Source organism: Schistocerca gregaria, chromosome 1, assembly GCF_023897955.1.
Source record: "Schistocerca gregaria isolate iqSchGreg1 chromosome 1, iqSchGreg1.2, whole genome shotgun sequence".
Taxonomy (NCBI): domain Eukaryota; kingdom Metazoa; phylum Arthropoda; class Insecta; order Orthoptera; family Acrididae; genus Schistocerca; species Schistocerca gregaria.
In genome coordinates this window covers 782,538,393-782,552,146 of record NC_064920.1, presented here as the reverse complement: position 1 = coordinate 782,552,146, position 13,754 = coordinate 782,538,393, and the positions used below count along the sequence as shown (strand labels likewise).

General features: G+C 45.2%; 1 protein-coding gene across 1 annotated transcript in view; it reads left to right on the top strand.

Moving 5' to 3' along the window:
• The first annotated feature begins 633 nt into the window (after nt 1-633).
• LOC126269044 (serine-rich adhesin for platelets-like) overlaps nt 634-13,754 on the top strand; it is a 342,253-nt gene continuing 329,132 nt past the window's right edge. The window contains exon 1 of the mRNA XM_049973961.1: nt 634-733. The gene's annotated coding sequence lies outside the window, so the exon portion shown is untranslated. The remainder of the gene's footprint in view (nt 734-13,754) is intronic.

The window sequence follows — 13,754 nt, the reverse complement described above, 5'->3', positions numbered from 1 at the left end:
GTAAGAGTCATTGGATCTCGACCAACGCGAGCAGCAATGTCGCGATACGATAAACCGCAATCGCGATAGGCCACAATCCGACCTCTATCAAAGTCGGAAACGTGATGGTACGCATTTCTGTTCCTTACACGAGGCAGCACAACAACGTTTCACCAGGCAACGCCGGTCAACTGCTGTTTGTGTATGAGAAATGGGTGGGATACTTTCCTCATGTCAGCACGTTGTAGGTGTCGACACCGGCGCCAACCTTGTGTGAATGCTCTGAAAAGCTAATCATTTGTGTATCACAGCACCTTCTTCCTGTCGGTTAAATTTCGCGTCTGTAACACATCTTCGTGGTGTAGCAATTTTAATGGGCAGTAGTGTACTTTATCTGTGTAGGGCTGAAGTTTTGCAGAGCAGTGTTGTTTCCAAGTGAGTTTTTGGAATGCCAGCAGGAGTTTTGGACAGCGTGCCATTGTGGGGTGACCAGTGTCCCCGCGCTGTGTGGCTGGACGAGCCGCGGCGCCGCTCGCTGGGGTTGCCGGCACCTGCTACCCGCCGCCGGGGACACCGTTAGGCTGCCGTCTGCGGCTGCTGGCCGTGCCCTCGTATAAAGGCGGCGGGCGGCGCGGCCCGCGCAGTCTCTCCACAACCTCTGCTGCCGCCGCTGCCGCCAGTCCTGCAGCCACACCGCGACCGACCGTCGCCTCAGCTCCACTCAGACGGCCCGCCTTCTTCGTCGCCTCTCTCCGTGAGTACCAGAGGCTGCGCTCACTAACGGAGTATAGGCCTGCTGCTGAAGCTGGACGTGTGCTCACTTGTGCTCTCCTCGGACTGCAGTCGAAGTGATCTGTTATGTCTCACATGTGTAAAGCGACGAGATCACGTATTAGCATCCACGACTCTCTAAGCTGTCTTTGCCGGATAAGACTGCTTTTGAAATCCTCGGAAACTCGGGGTGTTTTGCATTTTCTTGATAATGAATCTTCCGTTAAAAAGTGATTACAGCAACAGAATTCTTTAGTTCCACGTCGAATAAGAGTGCTTACAAAATATATTAACATGTACACGGTGTTTTGTGAGGAGGCAGAGCTGCGTTGAGATCTGATAGCATGGACTAATCGGAATGAAACAATAGTGCAAGAATATTCTACATTGCGTAATACAGCTATGTGAAATCTTTAAGAATGAAGAAAAGGGGCAGGTGAAAGTAAATTGACAAATCGTTAGTTGCTGTGATTTATAATTAATTTATTTTGCAGCTGATATTCAGAATTTATTTTGAAGCTTATGTAGATGTTTTGTTGTTAACTGACGATTGTGTCTCTACATAGACAGGTTACGAAATTTTAATGTCCTGCGCCGATTCTGTTGCTGATATTTTCATATAGGTGTATCCTGATACCCGTACGGTATACAGCGTATGTTTGCCTTCCAAAGTGGTCAATACTATCACCTCTTAATGTGCTACACACTTCGTATAGTAAAACAATGGGAATTCTAATGCTTGGTTTGACACTACAGGCTCACACCTAGTATGGTACTCCGGGGAGATGGTATCACTTCACCTAGCAACACAGTTCATCCACCTTGCGCACAAGTTCCCAATCTTCGGTAAAGACTACCAACAGTGCGAATTAAAATGTTTCACAAACACGATCCCTTGAGAAAGGGGAAATGAAGATGCGATCGTAGGGGAAAAAACCTTGCATTACCGCACGGGATTTGAAACCAGGACGTCTTACTGTCACTCTCACGCTTAAACGTGTGAACCACAAGCTTCATATATAAGTACTTTTATTCAAGTTGATTCTGTAACAGCATTAGATGATTTGCATTTTTTTTTTTTTTTTTGCTGCAGTATAAAGACCTAAATAAAATACAAAGTTTTCCGCGGAATTCTTTTAAGATTCTCGATGGTAATATTGGTGCTAGGCTGTTATGGCCTATGAAGGTATGTACATATGACAGAAACTTAACGATCGAGTAACTTAGCGTTTATTTTACTATGAAACTTTTGCAAATACTTTTACCAGTTTGATGTGAGATTCACACAGGAATTGTTCATACATTGCTCAAATTACTACCCAGGCGAAACTACTATCTCTGTACTAAACCTTGAGATCCGTAAGCATATCTTTTAATTTTGTTTTATGTGATAGATGGGATACATTTTCAGCTACAGCGTATTATACTGCAATGTACTGACGTAGGTAGTCTATAACTCTCAGCTGTATGACTCAGAGTATTTGAAGACTGTTAGTTCAGAACGTGCGAATTAACTATAGAGCCTAGTAACTAGTACGGAGTTTGGTCACCGCTAACTGTCAACGCTGCCTCACACCTGTTTGGCATAGATTCAGTGAGATTGTCGATATGTTCGTGTGTGATGCTTTGTCCCTCTTAAAGAAGAGTAATTTCCGGACGTGGAAGAGTTGTGAAAATTGCAGCCTAGTTACAGCACGCCTTCCAAGCGAGTTCCAGAGTTGTTCAGTACGACTGCTCTCAGGCTTTTGGCTGCTTCTCAATATACTTTTTGTTGACGTTCTTCCTTTGCTCTTCGCTGGACCGCGATTGTCAACCAACCGTCGGCTGAAGTATCCGAGAAGCTTGCTCGACCGTGGCATTCGAGGAACACGCCTCACCTCAAGCCATCCGTCCACCAATTCATACCTTGAGGAATAAGCTCTACCTTCCCAAAAAATGGAAGAATCTAGAAAGGCACCAGAGTTTGTCAGAACAATTGATCGGAGGTTCTCGACCCAGTATCTTCGAGTCATCGCATAACAGTTTCGAAATTTAGTGAAAGTTCTAACCATCAACGGTCCTGAATCCCGCCTACGGCATTTCTTGTCTATCTCGATAATATTGTGATATTTTACGTAAAAAAGGAGCGTTTGTTTCTCATCATATTTTGACAGCTAATTGTGACTCTCGAAGGAACAAAGTTCGCCTGCAGTCTGTTTGCTCCAAAACACCTTAAATAAAGACGTAGCGTCTGTGTGCACTTTTACTAAATTGAAGAAAGACGGACGTTGTGTTGGTTACCTTTTATGTTTATTCAGACTGCCGGTTGCGCCCTTTCCACAGACCACCTTCTGATTCACGTGTAATTACTGTGAATCACAGTTCGTTACAATGTCGAAATCGAGATATTCGTTTCCAGCAGCTCTTATAATGTTGGTTATGGATGGGCTTGATTCTCGTATGTAATCCGACTGGCTGCGAGAAGGAATTACTGCTTCTACCTGCTAACAATTGCTTGTGGACCACCTACCGATAGTATTCTTTCGATATCTGTTCTTATGTTAAAGGTGATTACAGCCGTGACATTACACTTTGTAACACCACACTGGTATCTGATATCGCATACCGTAATAGAACCTCTTCTGCAGTATAAAGAGGTCGTCGTGCTGCAAAATCATCTTTCTAGTATCAAGCATTACCTCCGAATACAGACGCAATACTTGCGCAACACGAAATTGATATGTCTGTATAAGCAGAGCGTCCTTTTCCCTCTCTTCCAATAGGAATACTGATTTTTGTGTAACCACGCTTCTTCTGCTACAGGCGCAATGTTTTCCTCACGACGTGTCAGGATACCTTAATTTAGGCGTGGAGTTTGTACTGTCAACCTTGCTGTGGGGTCCGATGATACATACATGTTACAACACAGCCAGAACTATGTCAGCTAATTGATGCTGGTAAATAATTGTTCCATCTAGTATCCTGAAACTAGCATATGGACCAATAAATTAAAATTCGTGATTTTGCATCTACTTTTGGCCCGGGCCTCGACGCAGATATATTTCTAAATAGTCACCTATGAGCCCATAAGTTGGCAAATATGTTAGAAACTGCGAAAAATTTCTTTATTTGAGCAGCTATTATGATTTGAGAAACGCAAGCCAACACGTAAAAGATAGCGGACGCGGAAACCGAGGCCGGGAACGGCTGCTCCGGCGAAAATTCTCGGCACGCTGGCTGGCTGCGCTGATGAAATCGTCTGTGTGAACGGACAGCAGATTGCTGTCAGTGCGGCGCGGTGTTACGTTGTGGCGGAGATAGGAGGAAGCGGCGACCGATGGGCGCCTTTCTCCGAGGCATCCTGCAGGCTGCGCGAGGTCGCCGATGCCCGGCTTCGGCCCTCTGCGAACTGGACGGGATAAGGTGTGTGGTCAGCGTACGATATGGCCACGTCAGGATCTCCTTGCAGGAACGAACCATGTGCTACATGGCTGACGCATTCTTAATGTGTCGTCGTGGCCATCAGTACGAAGACTGATTTGCTGCAGCTCCCTATACTGGTGTAGCCAGTGCCAGCGCTGTTGGTAAAATGTTTGAGCGTAGTGAGAACAGGACTACCTACAAATTACACAATGGGTTTTTATCCGAATTTGCATAGTCAAACGAAGAGTGCGAAATGGGTTATGGGTTATAGTTGGTGGGGACTTCAACCTACCCTCGGTATGTTGGCAAAAATATTTGTTCAAAACCGGTGGTAGGCAGAAAACGTCTTCCGAGATTGTCCTAAATGCATTCTCCGAAAATTATTTCGAGCAGTTAGTCTACGAACCCACGCGAATTGTAAATGGTTGCGAAAACACACTTCACCTCTTGGCCACAAACAATCCAGAGCTGATAGAGAGCATCATGACTGATACAGGGATTAGTGATCACAAGGTCATTGTACCTAGGCTCAATACCATTTCTTCCAAATCCATCAGAAACAAACGCAAAATAATTTTATTTAAAAAAGCGGAGAAAGTGCCACTAGAAGCCTTCCTAAAAGACAATTTCCATTCCTTCCGAACTGACTATGCGAATGTAGACGAGATGTGGCTCAAATTCAAAGATATAGTAGCAACAGCAATTGAGAGATTCATACCTCATAAATTGGTAAGAGATGGAACGGATCCCCCGTGGCACACAAAAAAGGTCCGAACGCTGTTGCAGAGGCAACGGAAAAAGCATGCGAAGTTCAGAAGAACGCGAAATCCCGAAGATGGGCTAAAATTTACAGACGCGCGAAATTTGGCACGTACTTCGATGCGAGATGCCTTTAATAGGTTCCACAACGAAACATTGTCTCGAAATTTGGTAGAAAATCCGAAGAAATTCTGGTCGTATGTAAAGTACACAAGCGGCAAGACGCAGTCAATACCTTCGCTGCGCAGTGCCGATGGTACTGTTATCGACGACTGTGCCGCTAAAGCGGAGTTATTGAACGCAGTTTTCCGAAATTCCTTCACCAGGGAAGACGAATGGAATATTCCAGAATTTGAAACACGAACATCTGCTAGCATGAGTTTCTTAGAAGTAGATACCTTAGGGGTTGCGAAGCAACTCAAATCGCTTGATACGGGCAAGTCTTCAGGTCCAGATTGTATACCGATTAGGTTCCTTTCAGATTACGCTGATACTATAGCTCCCTACTTAGCACTCATATACAACCGCTCGCTCACCGATAGATCTGTACCTACAGATGGGAAAATTGCGCAGGTCGCACCAGTGTTCAAGAAGGGTAGTAGGAGTAATGCATTTAACTACAGACCTATATCATTGACGTCGGTTTGCAGTAGGGTTTTGGAGCATATACTGTATTCAAACATTATGAATCACCTCGAAGGGAACGATCTATTGACACGTAATCAGCATGGCTTCAGAAAACATCGCTCTTGTGCAACGCAGCTAGCTCTTTATTCGCACGAAGTAATGGCCGCTATCGACAGGGGATCTCAAGTTGATTCCGTATTTCTAGATTTCCGGAAAGCTTTTGACACCGTTCCTCACAAGCGACTTCTAATCAAGCTGCGGAGCTACGGGGTATCGTCTCAGTTGTGCGACTGGATTCGTGATTTCCTGTCAGGAAGGTCGCAGTTCGTAGTAATAGACGGCAAATCATCGAGTAAAACTGAAGTGATATCAGGTGTTGCCCAGGGAAGCGTCCTGGGACCTCTACTGTTCCTGATCTATATGAATGACCTGGGTGACAACCTGAGCAGTTCTCTTAGACTGTTCGCAGATGATGCTGTAATTTACCGTCTAGTAAGGTCATCCGAAGACCAGTATCAGCTGCAAAGCGATTTAGAAAAGATTGCTGTATGGTGTGTCAGGTGGCAGTTGACGCTAAATAACGAAAAGTGTGAGATGATCCACGTGAGTTCCAAAAGAAATCCGTTGGAATTCGATTACTCGATAAATAGTACAATTCTCAAGGCTGTCAATTCAACTAAGTACCTGGGTGTTAAAATTACGAACAACTTCAGTTGGAAGGACCACATAGATAATATTGTCGGGAAGGCGAGCCAAAGGTTGCGTTTCATTGGCAGGACACTTAGAAGATGCAACAAGTCCACTAAAGAGACAGCTTACACTACACTCGTTCGTCCTCTGTTAGAATATTGCTGCGCGGTGTGGGATCCTTACCAGGTGGGATTGACGGAGGACATCGAAAGGGTGCAAAAAAGGGCAGCTCGTTTTGTATTATCACGTTATAGGGGAGAGAGTGTGGCAGATATGATACACGAGTTGGGATGGAAGTCATTACAGCATAGACGTTTTTCGTCGCGGCGAGAGCTTTTTACGAAATTTCAGTCACCAACTTTCTCTTCCGAATGCGAAAATATTTTGTTGAGCCCAACCTACATAGGTAGGAATGATCATCAAAATAAAATAAGAGAAATCAGAGCTCGAACAGAAAGGTTTAGGTGTTCGTTTTTCCCGCTCGCTGTTCGGGAGTGGAATAGTAGAGAGATAGTATGATTGTAGTTCGATGAACCCTCTGCCAAGCACTTAAATGTGAATTGCAGAGTAGTCATGTAGATGTAGATGTAGATGGGGTATTAATCTGACCAGCGTGATGTCTGATTTTGCAAAAAGTATTTATTTGCTTTAAAGTAAAATTGAGAAAAAATTAACCCTTTCAGACCCTCTGGCGACACTTGTGTACATTAAGATTTGATGTGTATTAGCTGCAACAGAAATATTTTTCCTCGATGGAAACCTCATGTTCACATTTGTGAATGTTCAGTCACAAATACTGGCATCTGTTGGGCATAACTGTAAAGATATCAACAAGTGAATGTAACAGTGCTCATCTGCTTGTGACCGCCAGAGTAGGTTACATGCAAGGGGTTAATTAGTTATAATCCACTGTATAAGTGAATATTCTTATTGTTGTATTGCGTGGTGATTATTGAACTATTAGTTTATTTTTTGCAACAGTCAATATTAAAAAATTAAGTAGTTTAGTCCATAAAAAGTTGCCAAGATCACAAAGTATATTTTGAGAACGGCTAAATATATAAATCTTGCATCTAAAAATCATTAAAACGATCACCTACGTGCATTAGAGCACAAAGAAAAATTTTCCTTCCTTCAGAAAAAATTCGGGTGTCAAATGTTAATTAGTTGTTTGAACAAAACTTTTTGTTCGGAATTTTCATACACGAGGAGTAGGAAATGGACAAAGGGGGTATCACACTGGACAGAATGAGCTCTAAGAAAACGTTTTAATTGCTTTAAAATACTGATGGAAATTAGGAAAAAATTAGTGATTTGAGAGAAAATTGAAATATTTCACGAACAGCTGCCGCTAGCTATGTAAATGAAGTGTTAGAAAGTTCATATCTTCAATGCCCAGCTATTCTGAGCATAAAAAGTTACACTGGTGCCATATTTGATGTTCAAAATGGTTTCCTTCGAATGAAGTATTGAATTCAGGACATTCAGAGGACATCAAACGCTAGGAAAGCAAATGAGGTGTCAATAATATCATGTTCTCTGAACAAAACTTGAAAACAAAAACAGAAAATTGAAAAAACAGTCGACCAAATACTTTGTGAGATGATTTGTCTACGTGTAAGAAATATAATAGATTAGCGAAATATCTGACGCCCCTTTGAATGATGTTCGCCGTCATGTACAACAAATGAGGTGCGTCACATGTTTCTCAGTCTGTTTTATTCCTTAGTTTTAGACATATCATTTACAAAATATTAGACTGACATTTTTTGTTTAATATTTGTCCCTGCATGTCTTGCGTCCTACATCCACATGCAACAGATTACTGTTGCATTCTTTGGCTTCTTCTAAGTATTAGCCTGCTCCCATCCCTTCTCCCTTCACGCGCCTCCCCACTCCCTCCCCCCCCCCCCCTTCCTGCCCCTCTCCCCCATCACGACACGCTTTCCTTATAACGAAATTATCTGTTCCTTGGTTGCTTAAGATGTATCCTATCAAGCTACTCCTTCTTTTAGTTCAGATGCAACGTGAGGCTCGGATATAAGGAAGACGTGTTTTATGACACCCCCACCCCGTCCCCGAAACAAAATTTTACAGGCAGAAGGCATAGCCACAGCCAACTTTCAGAGAATAGCATGAAAACTAAGATTATCTAAAATGGCACGAATTCTAGTATTTTGCAAAATAATTTCAGGATAATAACAGCTTAGTTTTCAGATGCTTACCTGAGGGACAACCACGTGAAGCTGTTGCCAGAGACAAATCTGAGAAGTATAAGTTCTTAGGCTGAAACGACCAACATTAGCTTGAAAGGTAAGGCAGTATCATTAAAAAAACAGTACAGCTTTTAATCGACCGACTTTCCGACTGTCTTTCCAGCGTCCTGAAGATGACTGCTGCAAAGACGCTCGCACCGTCGGTGTGTAGTTGTTTTAGTGTTTTATAATGACGCATCTTTACAGCCAAAACGATTTTACTTAAAACATCAGACAAGGTTCGTGAGTTCACAAGTATAATCGGAAAACCATAGGATGTTGCATGAGACAAGCCAGAAAGCAAATGGCCTACCACTATGACAAAACACAACAAGGACGGACTTTCACAAATGAAGAAGGAAAAGACAAAAAGAAACGGCAGTCTCCATCATTCACACGCTGGCGCATTCGTAGCTTGTCGTGAGTGCACAGTTCAATTTGATATCGTGTAAATTATGACATTGTCCAGGTTGTCAGACTTAGTTGGTTTTGACGATGATGAAGTCCCATACTCCGTGACGGAGCCTAGGGGAACGATGCCGGAGACCCGCACCGCCATACTAGGCAAGGTCCTAGTGGAGGTGGCTTGCCATTGCCTTCCTCCGACCGTAATGGGGATGAATGATGGTGATGAAGACGACACAACGACACCCAGTCATCTCGAGGCACGGACAAAACCCTGACCCCGCCGGGAATCGAACCAGGGACTCCGTGCTCGGGAAGCGAGAACGCTACCCCGAGCAGTGGGCTTAGTTGGTTTTATAGTTCTTAAATCGATTGCGTAAAAACATGCAAATTTCAATTTTTCGCACAAATCCTTTTCAAATTATGTGTTTCTGTGAATTGTAGTTTCTTGGAAGTTATATTAACGAGTTGTAATAAGATCGATCCAAACAAATTATTATCAATGCATTAAAACATTTTATGTGTTTTATGTTATTACTATTATTAAAATAAAAACGTGAGAATGACGGCAGGTTATATTTGGATAAGTGCCTGTGTGTCCTAAAGCTGTTTCCTCCTCATCGCGACTCGGCACTACTTCATATTTTTTCCGATCGACCCATCTAAACCCTAGCGCCCTTATTTGAGCATTTCGCTTCGTCGACCGGCTCTGACCGTACAGTGTAGTGTGCACAGCACGCTATGTTCCCTGCAATCGCTCCTGGTTGTGGTTGTGCCAGGCGGTCGGTGGACGGCTTCTGTGCTTGTCGTGTTTTAGAATTTGCCTTTAAAGTTATGTAGGACATTAAGACTATCTGGGTCATCATATTTGTACAGCTCTTTAAGGTTTGTTAAGAAGACTGCTGGGGAATTGTCGGTCACCTGATGATGTTCATTAGAAACCGCTTAGGCGTAATAAAAGTATCTTAAATACAGCTGTGTTGGTTTTTATGAACATTAACACGAATCAGCTGTTGAGCGCAAAATGATCAAGAACATTTCATTTCAAGGTCGTCTTTTCTCTTCTCCTCTGCACCGTTCATCGTTCAGCTTTCACTGCTGTACAAGGCTATACAGCAAAAAATAATGCAAGAAAGACTTCCTAGTAATTAAATTCATAATCTACGGTACGACATTTCTCTTTTCAGGAAACGCCTTCCTTCCTAAAGTCAGACCGCATTTCATATCGTCTTTATTTCTGCAAACACTTCTACTACACTGCTCTGCAAAACTTAAGGAAGACATAGATACAAAGTAACATACGAACAACAAGGTGCAAATGAATGACACTGCGGTAGGATGTTGCCAGAGGCCTCCCAGTCGCGCTCAGAAATCTGGACATCACGTAGCGTGGGGTCAGCGTGACTATAGAGCCCAATGAAGCTAGTCCCGCAACACGAGGCAGGTGGAGAAGCTGGTATAGACAGTACGCATCAGTCAACGAGCAGTCAATGGTGCACTGTGTTGGTGATCATCATTACCACATGGCCCAGGAACAAAATTTGAATGACGCGGGAAAGAATTATAGGCAATCTGGAAGAAAAACGATGTGTGTTGAGTGTAATCCAAGAGCCTGAACGTTGCTAACGACATTGTCTCACGTATATGGGGAGATTTTAGAGGCACTGTTGCCCGAGGCAGAGGAGGTGGTCGACTACAGGAGCAGGTGACAGCTACACTCTGCAACAGGAAAGGAAGAATCCACGTCAAACAGCGACTGCAGTTAACAGGACTGCAAGGCACGCACTCTCACGCCCCACGGCGGCGCGGCGACTCTATGGAGGTCTCTTTCCCCGACGACCAGTACGTTGTGTTCCGTTGACAGCCACACATCGACGGCATTGTTTTGCGATCGGCAGCACGTTGCAGGGGATGCAACACTTCAGCTACCTTCGTTACGGAAGCCGGCCGCTGTGGCCGAGTGGTTCTAGGCGCTTCAATCTGTAACCGCGCGACCGCTACGGTCGCAGGGTCGAATCCTGCTTCGGGCATGTATGTGTGTAGTGTCCTTAGGTTAGTTAGGTTTAAGTAGCTCTAAGTTATAGGGGACTGGTGACCTCAGACGTTAAGTCCAATAGTGCTCAGAGCCATTTGTTTCCAACTTCTGGCAGAGTTTATGTCCCAAGAGTGAGGCATGGCGGGGATTTGGTGACGATTTGGGCTGCCATGGCATTGTATGGGAGCCGTGGCTGCTCTGTAAGGTTGCATTACTGGGAAGCTTTATGTCATTATTCTGGCTGATCAGGTCTGTCCCTTGGTACAACGTTAGTTTCCCAATGTTGATGCTGAGTTCTAAAACGACAAGGCCCCTCTTCACGCAGTTCTCAACGTCCAAGACTGGTTTTGCGAGCATGAATATTGTCGAATCTTCTTTGGCCACCACAGTCACCAGGTCAGCCTTTGTGGCCTACTTTAACCCTGTGGTGCATGAATTCCACTGCAGTGGACAACTTTTAATGGTCAATTCTCTGGCGTTTTCAGTCAGTCATGAGCCTGCAAATGCATGTAGGACAAAACAGCACCAGTAGGGAGTGCCCACTGCAGTGAACTGTGTGCATTTGCAGCCTCAAGCCAGAATAAAAGTGCCAAAGAAGCTATCTTTAACAGCTGTCCACTGTCGTGGACGCTATGCGCCACAGGGTTAAAGAGAAGGGTGCGTTATAACTGTTCACTTCCTTGAATGATATTTTCACTCTGCAGCGGAGTGTGCGCTGATATGAAACTTCCTGGCAGATTAAAACTGTGTGTCCGACCGAGACTCGAACTCGGGACCTTTGCCTTTCGCGGGCAAGTGCTGTACCATCTGAGTTACCGAAGCACGACTCACGACCGGTCGTCACAGCTTTACTTCTGCCAGTATCTCGTCAATGTAGGTAGGGGACTAGATACTGGCAGAAGTAAAGCTGTGACGACCGGTCGTGAGTCGTGCTTCGGTAACTCAGATGGTACAGCACTTGCCCGCGAAAGGCAAAGGTCCCGAGTTCGAGTCTCGGTCGGGCACACAGTTTTAATCTGTCAGTAAGTTTCAGTTCACGTCCTTTATCATTACCCGAACTTCCCACTATTTTTGCAGGAAGAACGATATAAAACCAAACCATACCTCGATTCCGAGATGACAGGAAGCTGTTTTGAATGCCAACGGTATTTTGTACCGTAACAGACATGGAATGCGTTGCGTTTTTGTTGTTCCCGTATTTCTGTCCACCGCCCGTATGTGGCCAGGCAGCAGCGCGGCAAGTGCAGCGTGAAACGGCGCCGTGTTGCGCGCCTGCGCCGTCCTGTCGGTGATCTGCGCCAAGAGGCGTGTCAGCGGGCTGCCCTAGCGGTTCCGCGGCCTTAAAGCAGCAGCTGCTGAATCAGAGCGCTCCGTTCCGTGTACACAGCCGGGCGTGGGACTGCCGTCTCACCTGTTGCTTCCTTTCACCTCGGAGTAGCCGCGGCAAATTCAACATCGAGGCGCTCATGTGTCTGGAATCTGCAGGAGGAAGTGAATCGTCAATGGCGACAAAGTACGATTGTCGCGCCACGGTTTGTCCGCTATCAGAGGGGGGGGGGGGGGTTGGGTTGGGTTGTTTGGGGGAGGAGACCAGACAGCGCGGTCATCGGTCTCATCGGATTAGGGAAGGAAGGGGAAGGAAGGCGGCCGTGACCTTTTCAAAGGAACCATCCCGGCATTTGCCTGGAGCGATTTAGGAAAATCACGGAAAACCTAAATCAGGATGGACGGAACCGTCGTCCTTCCGAATGCGAGTGCAGTGTGCTAACCACTGCGCCACCTCGCTCGGTATATCAGACGGTCACAGTAAGGGGAAAGTGACCTTCGCGCATGTGCAACGCGATTAGCGAACTTATTGCGCCCGAACATCAACCGTCTCGTTGTTAGTGTGCCAAGTCGTGGACCGCGTTGTAGCTTCGGTGTTCGCTGACATGCCTGTTGGGAGAGAAACGTCCGGCCAAACCATGTGACGGCTTCCAGGTTCCTATGTGTCCAAGCACCGCACCTTTTTCAGTTTTGTTCCTTGACTCTGAAGCTCATGACTACACGAAATGTTCGTGACTAAAAATTTTGTCATTCATTGCAGCCTTTGGTTGGTTCAAATGGCTCTGAGCACTATGGGACTTAACATCTATGGTCATGAGTCCCCTAGAACTTAGAACTACTTAAACCTAACTAACCTAAGGACATCACACACATCCATGCCCGAGGCAGGATTCGAACCTGCGACCGTAGCAGTCGCGCGGCTCCGGACTGAGCGCCTAGAACCGCTAGACCACCGCGGCCGGCCTTGCAGCCTTTCACGACCAGCATTTACATCCTCAATGAATTTTCACTCTGCAGCGGAGTGTGCGCTGATTTGGGAGTTGGGAAGGTAGGAGCTGAGGTGCTGGCTGAAGTGCAGGTGAGAGCACCGGTCGTAAGTCGTGCTTGGACAGCTCAGCCGGTAGAGCACTTGCCCGTGAAAAGCAGGTTGGAGTCTCGGCGCGGCACGTAGTTTTACACTGCCAGGAACTTTCATTCACATCCTTGATGATTTATTTTGAGGCCTCACTCCTTTTAGTTATATGCCATTTGGCCGAGGTGTGTCATAATTATACTCTCCTACTTCGTGAATGGAAAGCTACACTTCTTTCAGTAAATTTGAAGGGCTCTCTGGCTTGTCTGCATAAGTAGCCCAAAAAAGAAACCTTCGTCATCTTTGTTTCCTCTTTATCCAGCATCAATGTTGTGACATTTATAGTACTTCTCCACTTTTCCCGTCTTTCCGCCGTTCTTCTTCTATAACTGTTTTGTTCCAGTCCATAGTCCTTCTTAAACTCGTCTTTTCT